Source organism: Choloepus didactylus, chromosome 10 (genome assembly GCF_015220235.1).
Source record: "Choloepus didactylus isolate mChoDid1 chromosome 10, mChoDid1.pri, whole genome shotgun sequence".
Taxonomy (NCBI): Eukaryota; Metazoa; Chordata; class Mammalia; order Pilosa; family Megalonychidae; genus Choloepus; species Choloepus didactylus.
The window spans coordinates 40,851,530-40,866,384 of NC_051316.1; the positions used below are offsets into that span (position 1 = coordinate 40,851,530).

The 14,855-nt window shown below is 40.5% G+C and overlaps 1 pseudogene; it reads left to right on the top strand.

Annotated features, from left to right (window-relative positions):
* Positions 1 to 14,855, top strand: part of LOC119545165 — a 158,403-nt pseudogene that overhangs the window by 114,358 nt on the left and 29,190 nt on the right.

The window sequence follows — 14,855 nt, forward strand, 5'->3', positions numbered from 1 at the left end:
AGAATAACTGCCTTTGAAAAACATAACACATGATTCTATAGTTATCATTTTCTAAGCACATAAGCAAGATCTTTGGCGCCTGCAGCTCTTTGAGCCTTCAATCTCTCTCTTTTCCTACTGGGTAGGTATTTCCGATAATTAAAGAAACAGTGCTTCCCCAAGCCTAAAAGTTTTTAAAAGCAAAGACAACCTCAGCTGCAATTGATACTGTCTGCTTCTATGAGCACTTCAGAAATGGCTGAGACAGATTAAGTTCTTCAGGATCCAAGCCCCCCCACCCCCGCCCCCAGCCCTACGTCTTGGAAGGGGACAAGGGGAGAAAGGAATCCACTCTCCCCTCATAACCTCAAGACAGCTGAACACTGCCAGAGGAATTCTTGCTAGCTATTCCCAGAGTTTGACCTCAGGCTGTTACAGAAACAATGTTTTCCATGAGGAGCTCTTGATTAAGAAATTTCCTTTCACCCTGAGGGTCCAGCAAAGCACTGGTTTATAAACCTTCAGCCTCAATTCAAATCACCCATGCAGGCGGGCAAGAATGATAATTTCCGAGTCGCTCCACCCGCTGTCTGCTCTGTTGTCATTTTATAGCAGGGAGATGTTTTTTAATCTATAAAAAAAATTATGCCTGGGTGATAAGATGTTGAAAATTCCCTTTGGAACATCGTACAAGTTGTAGGGAAGGGATGTGTCTCCGGCAAATGGATGTTTGTGAGGGAGGTTTCTTTGTAAGAGGGAGAAGGAAGGTTTGCCTTCTTTTCAACAAAGAGCTTCAAAATAGGCTCCTGGTCATTTTCTTGTTTACTCCTCCACTTTGTAATTTTCTCCTGATAAGCTGAACTCACTGAGCGGAAATGCCTGCTCCGTTCCTAAGAAAAAACAAAGGAGTTATCTAATGTTGGGCTGTTTTCAGAAGCAGCTGGAAAAGGAGGGAAGGAAGGAAGGGACCTGAGGAAAAGAGAAAGAAGGGAAGGAGGGCAGAGGGAGAGAGGGAGAGAGGGAAAGAAAAAGCAAAACCACACTACAGGTACCTGGATGTAGACATACACCTATAAATAAAATTTTCTGGTTCTTTGACTAAAGACCAAAACCATTTGCTGAATCTAGTCACTGAAGAGCAGCGTATTAAATTATAAAATAAGAGGGCATCCATCTACACACAAGGCTTTTCATTAAGAAGCATTCTATAACCACATGATGATATCCTGATGAATCCACAGCAAATAAATAAAGTGTATTATTTCCAGAAGTAATCACTGGGTCTCTCCCTTCCTTTCCGGTTTAGTGTACACTGAAACCCATCAGATTCTTCTGCACATCTTACCAAGTACAATTCAGACAGGGGTCATTACCTTCTGTTTAAACTTTGACCTTATCTCTGAAATGTGTGGCTGTCCCATCATCCATTTCAGACCTGCGTTTGCAGGATGTGGATACTACACCTTCCGTGCTTACCTGCAGAGTTGCACTACAATGCTGCAGTGTCAAGCCCAAGGATTAGCTCTACAGGCCCAGATGTGTGGTGCTAAGATGCCCAACAAAGCTAGGTCACCCTGTTTCTTGGCCTCCAACCTCAACAATTCGGGGCTCACTCAGGGCCAAAGTTTAACAGCTGCTACTTTTTATTTTTTCTCTGGTTTCACTATGGTGGATCACCCATAAAAATTTGTTCCTGGAAGAGACAGCCCATTGCTTCTTCTCTTTCACAATGTACCCTGCTTTCCCATAAACTGTCCACATGGCAAAAGGGAGGGCCACGGGATGTGGGATGCACTTTACTGGGTCAATATTATATCCAGAAAAGAAAAGTTTTCCTTGTCCTTAACAAAATTGAAATATGTATAGAATCAGACGGAGAAATGGGGGGAAAGTTGGCTGACCCTGTTTTAGCTTTTGTGTCTTTTCCTAATACAGGGACACTTGAGGAAAAACCTTAAGAACAAAAGATGGATCCCTGATGATAACAATAACCCTTTCATTTAAAGTCAGTAAGTTTACCCAAGAAAGGGAAATAATTTGAAAAACAGTATACAATGTTCAATGCCAGCAGTCTTTTTCCATCAACCCAATAAGATTCTAGATCATTTGTTTTCTTTCTTCCCTGATAAGGGTAGGTGTCTCTTACAAAGAAAAAATCATTTGTAAAAGCAGCATTGAATGATTTTTTTCCCCTTTGTTACCCATGTGGGCTTTTCAGCCTCAGGTTCTTTTAATCTAATACAACTCATTTAAAATAGATGAAAATGTTCTATCACCCTACCTAAATGCCTTTGGGAACAGAAGGGAGCTGTCATAATTGCAAACTGTATGGTGAATGCCAAAAATTGTCATGCAGCGTTTGCGCAGCACTCTGCCTGGATTGAGGTATTGTATACACTGAGTGCCCACGGCCAGGGCCAGTCATCAAATGCAGACATTTCATGTAGTCTGTAGGGCAAAAAGACATGTCAGGGCCCATCAGGCCTGGGAACGGTGATAGGAGAACCACAGCAAGACCTTGTCAGTTGAATCACTGCAGTAAAATCTGAATGCTCTCATGTGGGAAACTTCCTTCTTGAGGCCTGATACTGCTTCTGTTTTTGAGGTCTCCTTTTTACTGGTGTCGTGTATCTACTACCTACCACTTTACTGAGGTTCTGACCCTTTCTGGCACTGCCAGCTTTCCCATGTGTGTATCTGGACTCCTCCTCTGCGTTTAGATCACACAAATTTCCTAGTCCTGTCCCATATGCCGGGATTTTGATACATGAACTTGCTCCTGAAAAACTGGGCCTTCTAGGGTCCAACAACTTGCTTAGTTTTATCTGGCTCTAGGCTGAGTGTTATCTGAGTCTGAGCTGCGCATGTTGGGCTTGCCTCGAGGTGCACACGTACAAACTATTTGAGCACCTCCTTGTGCCTGTGATCAGAGGTTCAGTGGTGAACAGGACAAATATGGCTCCCATCTCTACAAATCTTACAATCCAGTGGTTACGACAGATATTAAACTATACTCAAATAAAGAAAACAACAAAGTGCTCTGACACAGATTAATGATAAAGGCCTTTCCAAGAACGCGACATTTAAACTAAAACCTGAAGGATTAGTAGGAGTCAACCGGACAAAGAACTTTCCAGGCAAGAAAAACATGACCTAAGTAAGATCTTCTGGCAAGAAAGAGCTTGGAAAATACAGCAAAATTAAAGAAAGTTCATGTGACTGGAGAGAAGAAACAAAGGGGAAAGTGAAAGGAGGTTGGAGAATTCAGCAGGGACAAGGCAAAGTCAGGCTTTGCCAGTTGTGGCAAGCACTTGAGTGTTCTGGTCTCAGGTGACGGAAGCCACTGCAGGATTTTAAGCGGCAGAATGACTGATCCCATTTATATTCTTTAAAGGTCGAGAGCTCAATATTGGAAGCAAGGAGACCAGAGAGACAGTAGTGTCATAAACTAGGAACTGTTGACTTAGACCCGCTGGGTACCCACCGAGTTCAGCTTGCTTTCGCTTATCTCTCCAATCCGGGACCCCAGCCTTGGACGGATCCTCTCCTATTACCCCGATGTTCCTTGGAAGGTCAAACATCACGGCTGGTTGCTTTCACTCAGAAGAAAAAGAAAAGCCAACCCAGAGAAGAGATCAAGGCAACACATGTCACTTTTTAAAGGAGTTATCTTTCTTTTAAACAATTGGTTCTTCTGCTACCAGATGGGCTCTCAGGATCAGTCTTTTGTCTCATTTCAAGCCCCTCCACTCCTCATCAGTATTGAGGCAGGAGCCAGCCCTGCACCGGGAATTAGAAAAACAAATCTCTAATTGCAGCTGGAATCTGATTATAAAGATAACACAACTTAAATTAAAGGGAGGATGGAGAATGTAAAACTGACTATGAAAAAAATAATAGGATTGATTTTTGATAAACTTCAGAAGAAGATTTATTCTGATTCAGGCACTATGTCACAGGATAGAAACTTAGCCTTCTGAGAGATCAAATCTAGGCTTTGAGCAAAGAGAATAAATCCTTAAATGGAACAGAAAAACCGAATAACCTGAAATTCACCACACTTACAAGAGAAAATCCTAGGTACCAGCTCTCTCACAAGGATTACTGAATCCTTCACAGATACCAGGGGGTCCTTGGGGGCTGGAGGTGGTGAGAAGGAAACGTTTATTTATTACAATTCCAGGTTTATGGAGGGGAAATTTTAGTGGAAATCCTTTTCCATAGTCAGGAAATTGAATAGTGTTGAAATGAAAGCCAAGGTTTTTGACTCAAAGCCAGAATAGTCCTGCACGAAGCCCCAGGGCCCACAGGTAGTAAATATTGATAGAAGCCCACAGTGAAATGCTGAATTGTGTGGACAGCATTTTACCATCTATCCATCCCCTCGATGTCCTGAGGGAGAGGAGAGGCGCTAGCTAATAAAACATGTTGTATGCGTGCATGCGTTTTGATTTCCCTGAAAGAAGGGCAATGATGTGCTTAAAATCACAGGAAAGATAATATTTCAGACTAACAGCTCCTCCAAAATGCTGCATATAACCACCTTGGAAACAGACAAAGCCATTTATTCGTACGGGAAAGTGAATAAATAATATTGCCTTAATTCACCTTTTGACCTGTGTTGTAAAACCAGTTGACCCTCTGGTTACATAGCAGTGGGGTGAATTTCCTGTTTGAGGTATGTCCCTCCTTTTATTATCATGACCCCTTGCTTTAGCCAAAGAAAACTTAAGGATGGAAAAAGACATTTTATCTTCATGTTACCAGCACTTCTGTTTAATTCTTTCGCAGCATGTCATGTATTGATTCCAAATCTGAATTCCTCTCAACTCCAGCAAGAAATTGGAAGGAAAAATGTGAAGTTCCTGTGGATTCTATGTTCAGCTCTGATACTAGAAAAGCATCAAAAAATTGAGGCACTTTATTACCACCCTGAAACCAGAAGCAGCAAAAAAGAAGCAAGGAAGGGCAAAGAAAGATGGATGGTCTGACTCTGGGAGTCACTAACATCACTCACAGCCAACAGGAGTTCATCATAAGACTGAATGTGGAACCCAGAAAACTCTCCAGCTCATTCTAGACAAGGGCTTCACACCTCAGCTCTGTTACTCCTTTGTGATGCGGTATTTTTCCACAAGTCAGACATGCCCATTGTAGCTCTAAAAATACCTTGTAATTTGTAATTCAAAAATTTGAACAATCTTTGATGCATCCACATGGTTATAACTGCATTAACCCAGAAAATTCAGAAGAGTATTTATAAATATTTATAAATAGTATTTATAAACTACATGGAGCATACACTTGAGAGTTGAAATTACACCCAAGAAAATGAACACTTTGTCTCTTTATCTTCAGTCTTGATGTCCTTGGCAGACATCACACCAAAGGGTGACATCAGCCCATAAAGCAGACCCAGAGTTCACTAACTGTTCTCCTCTGAAGGGGCTGCCCCCAATACAAATAATTTGTTTGCTGGTTAATTAGGCTTGTCCTTGTTTTCGGAAAGTCAGGATAACAAGGAATATCAACTAGAAAGAGCACTGGTATGGCCACTGGACCTAGCTCTGGTGTTCACCTTGGACAGCATGTGACTTAACCTCTCTAAGTTTCAGTCATGTCACCGGCAAATAGGGTATGTCAATCAGAAGATCAAGTAAACAGATCTTAATTCAGGCTGGGTTAATAAAGTAAGTAAAATCATGGGAAGTCCTTGAATCATGCTTGACACAGAGTAGGTGCTCAATAAAATTGCCTTGCTGTTACTCTTATTAGCGTATCGACATTTGTGTTACTTTAGGAAAATAACGGAACCTCTTTTGAGCCTCAGTTTTACTTATTTGTAAACTGAGTTAAACGGTTATTATGAACATTAAATGAGACAGGCAAACAATAGGTGCTCAATATATGTTTGTTAACTTCCCTAAAGTTATATGAATTTATGGATAGGTAAAAAAATTTCTTTTCTTCTTTTGGGGAAAAAGAGGGAGTTATCAGACTCAGCTTACTAGAAACTTTTATTTAATTCATTAAAAAAAAGTCCTTCTTGACATGAACCAATTAAAATTTAAGAAGCCAAAAATTTTTGCAACTACTATTTATCTTTTAGTACTTTTATCTAAAACCTTTTTAAAAAAACTTCCAGGTAACAAAATTGTAACACATTTTTTTTTTTAACCAGCAAATCTGGTTTTCTAAGAGGAATCAGAACCATGAAGAAAATCAGCCTCGTTTATGCTTCCTTCTTCCATTCTCTCACATATAGAATTATCATTTTGACAATGTGTTTTTCTCAAATCTCAGTCAGCACTTCCTCCTCTGCTCAATTGAGACAAACACAAATAATAGAAAGAATTAAACTCTTGGTTCTGCTTCCTTGCCCACTAAATGAATATTATTGTGTTTCATTCTGCTTTTCACTCTTGCCTCTTCTCTCCTACGTGACTTCAGGTGGGCAGAGGAGGGATGGCTATAGTTATTCTGGAGAGTGCCTTTTTGCAGATTGGGAGGTATGTCTACTCAACGTCATATTCTTCTTGTATCTACATTTCATAACCCATCTGGCTGGAATTTCTTTGGTCTTTGTTCTCATAAATCCTTCCCTATCATTCATGACTGCTTCCACATTGCACAGATGAAAAAGAAAATAAACACCTAGATCATTGGTTTGATTTTCTCAGAATATTTAAATCTCACACACCATCATTGTCTACTTAGCTGTGAGGGAAGTTTAAATACTAAAAGGGAGAATCCCATTCTGCCTCTCCTTTCAAACCTGTCAGAACTGCTTTTTAACTGAATTTCCAAGTACGTTAACTGGCTAAAATCAGTGATGGGCTTGTTATTTATTTTTTAAGCCTGGTCTCAACCTTCCCTCTTTTCTAATTAAACCACATTATAGTATGATATCATATAATCATATATGATATAATATAGCTGGAATATTCTTTAAAAGAATGTTGCATCTTCCCTACCAGATTGCAAGTGGCAAGACACTGCTTTTTGTGCCTCTTCTAACTCAGATGGTCTGTGCGGGCTCTGGCACATGGCAGTGGTTGCTCCATCTCTTTTCCTTCCTCTCTGCCTCGCCCCTTGTAGCCTTCTTCCATTCATGTTGTTGCCGTACCTTGTTTTCTGTTTTACCCATGGTGATCAACGCTAAAGTCCTCGGACAGACAGTGTCTGTACACTTGTCTCCGCAGACTCTGAGAAGACTGATTCATTCAGCTGACAGTCTTGCAGGGGAAGAAGTGATACTGCTGGATTTAAGGAGAAAATAACAATCAGACAGGTCAGGAATGCTGAGATAATCTGGAAGCTTAAACAGGGAAGGTCAGGACTGCACTTCTCTTTGCAGAAGAGAAGAGAAAAGGGGCAGAGGCAATAATAGAGGAAATAATCAATGAAAATTTCCCATCTTCTATGAAAGACATAAATTTACAGATCCAAGAAGTGCAGCATACCCCAAACAAAATAGATCTGAATAGGCCTATGCCAAGACACTTAATAATCAGATTATCACATGTCAAAGACAAAGAGAGAATCCTGAAAGCAGCAAGAGAAAAGCAATCCATCACATACAAAGGAAGCTTGATGAGACTATGTGTGGGTTTCTCAGTAGAAACCGTGGAGGCAAGAAGGCAGTGGTGTGGTATATTTAAGATACTGAAAGAGAAAAGCCACCAACTAAGAATCCTATATCCAGCAAACCCATCCTTCAAATATGAGGGAAAGCTTAAAACACTCTCTGACAAACAGACAATGACAGAGTTTGTGAACAAGATACCTGCTCTACAGGAAATACTAAAGGGAGCACTACAGACAGAAAGGAAAAGCCAGGAGTAAGAGGTTTGGAACACAATTTTGCAAGACAGTAGCACAGCAATGTAAGTACACTGAACCAAGATGACTGTGAGTATGGTTGAAAGACAGAGGCTGGGGCCATGTGGGACACCAGAACAAAAGATGAATGATAAAGACTGGGACTGTGTAACTCAGGGAAACCTAGGGTGCTCAACGATTGTAATAAAAGTACAAATATTCTTTCCATGAGGTAGAACAAATGAATGTCAATATTGCAAGGTGTTAAAATAGGGTGGAATTGGGGGGAAAATACAATCAATCCAAACTAGAGACTATAATTAACAGAAACTTTGTATTATGCTTCCTTTAATGTAACAAAGGCAATATACCAAAGCTAAATGCCTGTAAGAGGGGGACATAGGGGAGGGGTATGGGACTCTTGGCATTGGTGTTGTTGTCTGACTCTGTTCTACTTTAGTTTAATGGTATCTTTCCTTTTGTTGCTTCCTAGCTGTCATGTTTGGTTTTTTGTTTTGTTTTGTGTCTTTTTTTTCTTTCTTTTTTTCCCTTTTGTCTCTCTACCTTCTTTGACTCTTCCCCCCCTTCTTTGTGGAAGAAAGATAGTGATGATGGTGATGAATACATAAATACATGACTATACTGGGAGCCATTGATTCTTAGGACAGAATGTATGATGAGTGAACAAAACCATCTTAAAAAAAATGGGTTGATGAAGAAACCTTGAGGACACTATATTGAGTGAAATAAGACAGACACATAAAGGCAAATATTGCAGGGTCTCACTGATATGAACTAATAATAATATGTAAACTCACAGACATGAAATATAAGTTATCAGGATCTAGAGTGAGGTTAAAGAATGGGGAGTGGTTGCTTATTACAAGAATAATGTTTAACTTAGTCAAACTTAAATGTTTGGAAATGGACAGAAACAGAGATGATGGTAGCATGTTATTATGAGAATAACTAACAATGATGAATGGTGCATGAATGTGGTAGAAAGGGGAGGCTCAGAGTCACGCATGTCACCAGAAGGAAAGTTAGAGGTTAAAAGATGGGAATGTATAAAACAGTGAATCTTGTGGTGGGCAATGTCTGTGAATAACTGTACAAATATTAGAAATCTCTTTCATGAACTAAAACAAATGTATGACACTATAGCTAGAAGTTAATAATAGAGGGGCATATAGGGAAAAATATACTTATTACAAACTATATACTACAGTTAGTAGTATTTTAATGTTCTTTCATCAACAGTAACAAATGTACTATACCAATATTATGAGTCAACAATGGAGGAGGGGTGGTTAGGGGTATGGGAGGATTTGAGTTTCCTTTTTTTTGTAATGAAGGTGTTCTAAAAATTGAAAAGAAAATTAATTGTGATGATGGAATGATGGATGCACAGCATATGATGGTACCGTGGGCAATTGATTGTGCACTTTGGATGTTTGGATAATTGTATAGTATGTGAACAATCTCAATTAAGAAAAAAAAAAAAAAAAAACTCAGGGATTAGAACCCAGCAAATCTGTGTTTTCACAGGCCCTCCAGAATCTGACTCAACTGCATTGATAAGATTGGCTAGCCAGCCAGCTAAACTGATATGAACACAGTACAGCAAAGAGGGAGGGAAAGAGGCAAGGAGAGATTTAGGAACATGCTCTCTGGGCAAACAAATTAAGGACCAGAGTAATGGCGGCAAGAGACACCAGAAGCAGGAGGTTATGAAAAAATGAAGAAAAAATTAATAAAGAGAAAAAATACTGGAGTAAAGAGCAAAGATTGAGGACTGACACAGATTTCAGTTTCTATCATGGTTGCACCTCTTACCAGTTGTACGATCTTGGGGAAGTTATCCTAAGTCTCTAATTCTCACTTTCCTCATCTGTGAACTGGGGATCATAATGGGGGCTACCTCAAAAACATGCTGCAAGAATTAAAAAAAATCTTTTCATTCAGAGTTGGTATAGGACTATACTCGGCACATAGGACTAGATTAGTAAATACTAATTGCTTCCCTCCCCTTACATTCCTTTAATCTAATCCAGCTATGGTGTGGGAAAGAGGAAGTACAATACTTAAAAAGAGAAAAAGATAAAGGTGTTTGTTATTTTGTATTTTTCTGTTCTATAAGAAAACATGTTGAAATTGTGATATCTCATTCTTTCAAGGTTCATTGTCCCATGAACTCCTTGGGGTTCCAAGCAGAAAAGATTAAATTGTCCCCTCGAGAATAATGGTGAGACAATTCTATGTCCTGATGCCTTTGTCTCAGGCTGCACAGCACACTTTTCTGGAATGGTCACTCTCATATAAGCAACTATCAGGGACCAAACATTTTCTCCTCATTATGCCAAGATACACTAGGGGCCTTAGAACAGGCCTGCAAGTCTACTGCTCCTTACACCTTGTCCCAAGCATTTTAAAAAGTGAGAAAGACAAGAGCATCCAAGCTTTATGACTCAGAGGCCTAAGTGAAAACTGCAGAAGTCCTAAAAGAATGTTTTCTATCTCCTTCAATAGAACAGATGTCAGAGATTTCTGAAGTGGAGGTTGGACTACCCTAAATTGTACAGAATAAAACAAAACGAGGAGCAGAGAGTTTCTTGACAAGTTAGAGCAGCATCATTGACCTTTTACGTCAAATTCAAATCAATGTTCATCAGAAACAATTCAACTGGTCCAGCCCAGCACGAAGTACGCAATGTTCCTCTTTGAACAATTTGTACTTGGAAAGTGAAAACATCTTTAGAAATTCTCACTGTTCTCCTGAGACCAAACACTACATCAATGAATTGAAAATGCTTACATTTTAGAAACAACTGCAAAATAGAATCATTCATTATGCCTCTCAGCAGCAAAGACAATACCTACCTTGCCTCAATTCCAATTGATATTTTATTTGTGGGGAGGCATACTTTCTGCTGTTGCCAGCCAACATTATTTGTGGACTAATAATTTATTCACAAAATAACACCACTTATTTGTGTTTCAGGTCTTTCTTTCCTAGGAGACTCAATATATTTAATGACAGCTCCACAAATATGTCCAACAAGACAGCAATTTGCAGCCTAATAGAAAAGGGAATGTTAACAATACAACATGGTTTCCATATGAAGAATAAACGAATTTCCTCTGAATGTACTGGCCCCAAGACACACAAGGGAGAGCAGGAAGGCACAGCTGCTCAACACAGTCTACAAGAGTAATTTCCCAGCAAAAGCTGAAAACACAGGTCATAACCCATGACCAGCATTTGTAAAAGACAAGTAATAACCGACAATAAGAGCATGCCCTATTTCCCCAAACTCATCTGTCTGCCAGGCAGGCAATTCTATGATTTTGGTTTCTTGCTGTTGCTGTTTTGTTTTATGGAAAAGGAAAAGAATGCTGGCCAAAATAAATAAATAAATAACTTGAAATATGGGGCAAAAGGGAAAATCAAACAGACAAATACTAATGCAGACCCAAGCAACTGAAACAAATTGCTTCACACATTGAAGACACAATTAGCATCACACATCTTTCTTCCTAAATGAAACTGAATCAAGCCTTTATTGCTAAATTAGTAGAATGTCTGGTATTCTACTCTCGTTAATGCTGCTTAAGTTATCCAAAAGGCCTGAGGATTTAGAGTTCCATTAAAGGAGGGAGGCAGGCTGATTCAGACATCCACAAGGAGAGAGCTTGGAGTGTGATCGGTCCATCACTACCTCTGCTTCTCAGCAGCACTTGCAGCCGCTTCTCCCAGGCCTGCTGCCCATCAGCATCCTGATGGATACCATCCCGGATGGTCAGTCACGAGAAGATGATCTTGCTCCCACAAGAATATGCTTAACCACGAGTATTTTAGGTTCTGTATTAGTTTCCTAGGGCTGTTGTAATAAATCATCATGAACTCAGAGGCTTAAAACAACAGAAATGTATTCTCTCTCAGCTCTGGAGGCCAGAAGTCTGCAATCACCAGTGTTGGCAGGGCCTGGCTGCCCCAGAGATTTTAGGAGAGCATCCTGCCTTGCCTCTTTCAATTTCTCCTGGCTCCAGGTGTCCCTTGGCTTGTGGCTGTATAACTTCAATCTCCATCTCCATCTTCCCATGGCCTTCTCCTCCATGTGTCTCTCCTCTGTGGATCCCTTAGAAGGACACTTGCCATCAGGTTTGGAGCCCATCTGGATAATCTAAGATGAATCATCTCGAGGTCCTTAACTTATTACATCTGCAAAGACACTTTTTCCAAATAAGATCATGTTCACATGGTCTGGGGCTTAAGACATGGAGATATCTACCATTCAACTCACTACAGATTCCTAGAATTGTAGCTCTAACTACTCAGCTTTGTCCTGTGCAGCCATGCCTCCAAGAACCAAGCTGTCACAATAGTTCAGGCTTAAGCCCACTAGGGACGCAGATCCACTGTCTCCTTTCCTTCCCAGGGATCCACTACTCCTTTTCCTCTCTAGAGTTAAGATGGCTTTTCCCATTCATCCCTGAATGGCAAAGAACCTCACCACACACTTTTGGTGGAAAAGAGGGCTACCTATCCACCATCTAAGTGAGGCTACCTGATTGCCTCTGGGAGCCTATAAGCTTCAAAAAAAAAAAAAAGGAGACCTGATTTTAAGTTTATGCTACCCTCTTCCTTACACCCTGATTATCTAAGTAGCGGAATTGGGAAGGAAATTCACTCCCTCCTTCTTCAGGTAAGAACCAATTTAAGAATACCAAAGATGATTTAATCCCCTTAGAATGGGCAAAAAGACTCTCTGCCATCTCTTTTGCACAGAAGAAAAATAAAAGAACCAAGTTAATCAGGGGTGGAACATCCTGGCTAGAATGCGACTAAGAGCTAGAAAGCTTTCTTCCCCTTGCCCCGCCCACTTAGTGAGGTGTTTGCAAACACAGTGTGTCCCTGCAGATGGCTTCTCTAACCGAGGTGCATTATTATTAGTTGCTCCGTGAATTTTGTGCAATGAGAAATAATAGGAAAGACAGAATTGAAAATTAACACACATACTGAAATGTGTTAGGTTTTCAGTATATTACTGTTGGTGCTGGATGTGTTCACATATATCCATGCCATTTATTTGATGCTTCACAACAACCTTGTGAGATGCACATTATTAAATTCATTTCATAGATGAGAGGACTAAGGTTCAAAGATGTTAAGTAACTCAATATTGAATAGTCAGCAAATAATGAAGTCAGAATTTGAATTCACAACATTTTTTTTCCATTCCACATTCTGATGCATGCAAATAAGAAGACAAGAGGAGCTCAGTTTTCCAGCTTCTAAAATAGGAGGCCCATATTGAGTTGGAAGAAAAATAATCAAAACGTTTTTCTTTAAACTGCTTTGGAACAATTTCATTTAGTCCGCACTACATTCCACAGTCCCATTTGGAGAAGATACTGAGTGTTGCTTTGCCCCCTCTCAAATCACTGGAGAAAACATAGGTGTAGTTGGTGTAATTAAAGTATTGTGCAGAAAGCACAAGACTGGCCAGAGTGGCTTCTGCAGGATGAAGGACATAATGTTAGCAAATCCAACTCTGGATAATAATCAGAGTCAAGTAGTATGAAACCGAGCCAGAGGGCATGGACACAGCTGGACAAAGAACTGATTTGTTGAGAGAAGACAAAATAAAAAGGATTCAAAATCCCTTATAATCACCTACTTTGACTTGAGAGCTTCTTGATATGGTTGTCCAAGGCTAGAAACACAAAGCTGTCCTGGTACCAGAGGGAGTCTCTTTCCCTGAAAACAAAAACAAAATCTAGAATTCTGCCTTTCCTCACTCCCTATTTCTAACCCAGAATTCCAACCCACCTCAAAAATAGTAAGGGCAGTAGGAGGAAGTCCTAAAATTATTACTCAAAGTCCTATCTTCCTTGTGCTTTCCAAAGTCCATTTCCTGTCTCATTTGGTTGGAGGTGCTACACACACGTTGCAAAAGAGGAAACTGGAATGCAGAGAAGCTGTGACTGGTCCATGCCACTGCATCATTAATGGGTTTGGCACCAGAACTCAGCACCACTGATACTCAGCTCTCCATTCCTGCTGGAAAATGAAGGAAGAAGAATAAAAGGGAACAGAGTGTTTTTTGTTTGTCTGTTTTATCCTTTCACCTTTGCTCTCTGTCCCTCTTTACATCACAGATGTGCACAAACACACACACACACACACTTGTGCATGCTCACACTCACCATTATAAACAAATTTAAGGCAATGGATCCATGAAGAAAAATAAGAGCTGCTGCATGTGGATCAAGGCAGGAAATGCCATGCAATGAGAATGGGGTGGACATTCTCAGTGGATTGCATTGGTTCACTGGCATCTATATATATTCTGGAAGAACTCTGAGTCTTCTTTTAGAACTTTTTAGGCCAGGGGACAGATAAAGGGGAAATGTGGTCTGTTAACTACCTCTACCAATTAAAGAATGAGAAAAAACAAAAGTTACTGGAAACCTAAAATGAGTCAATTAAGAAAGCATGGAATCTTTGTGTTACGTCCTTATTATTATCTGTTTATCACAAGAGAATAGTGTGATAGCATCTGCCCTTTGCTCAGAGGCATCGTTTTTTGTGTCAACACTGTATTAAGGTACTGTGTAATACTTCCGTGTGGCATGTCTACACATTGGTGGGCTGCTGACATTTCCTAAAAAGAAGCTTTAGCTCCCCTGTCAGTGCCCCTTACACCCAGGCAACTGGGGCCCTGGACATAGGCCCTGTGCTTTAGAGGGCCCCACCCTGGACCTCCTATAGGGCCAGAGAAATGTTTGCACCTGGATCCCCTGCCCCTGCTTCTAGATCATGCTCTGGGTAACTGCAACCTAGACTTCCCGTTCCAAGCAGCCCTGAGCACCTACAGGACCTCTGACAAGGGAGCACCCTGCTGCGGGCACACAGTGCAGCCTGAATGCATGCCCCAGGGTCAGGGCTGTGACCCAGAGGAAGGTATTTGTGGAAGGGGAAATGGTAGACAAGCAGAGCTTATACATGTGGATGCAGGTGGGTGAGGACCCTGAATGCCAGACAGGAAGAG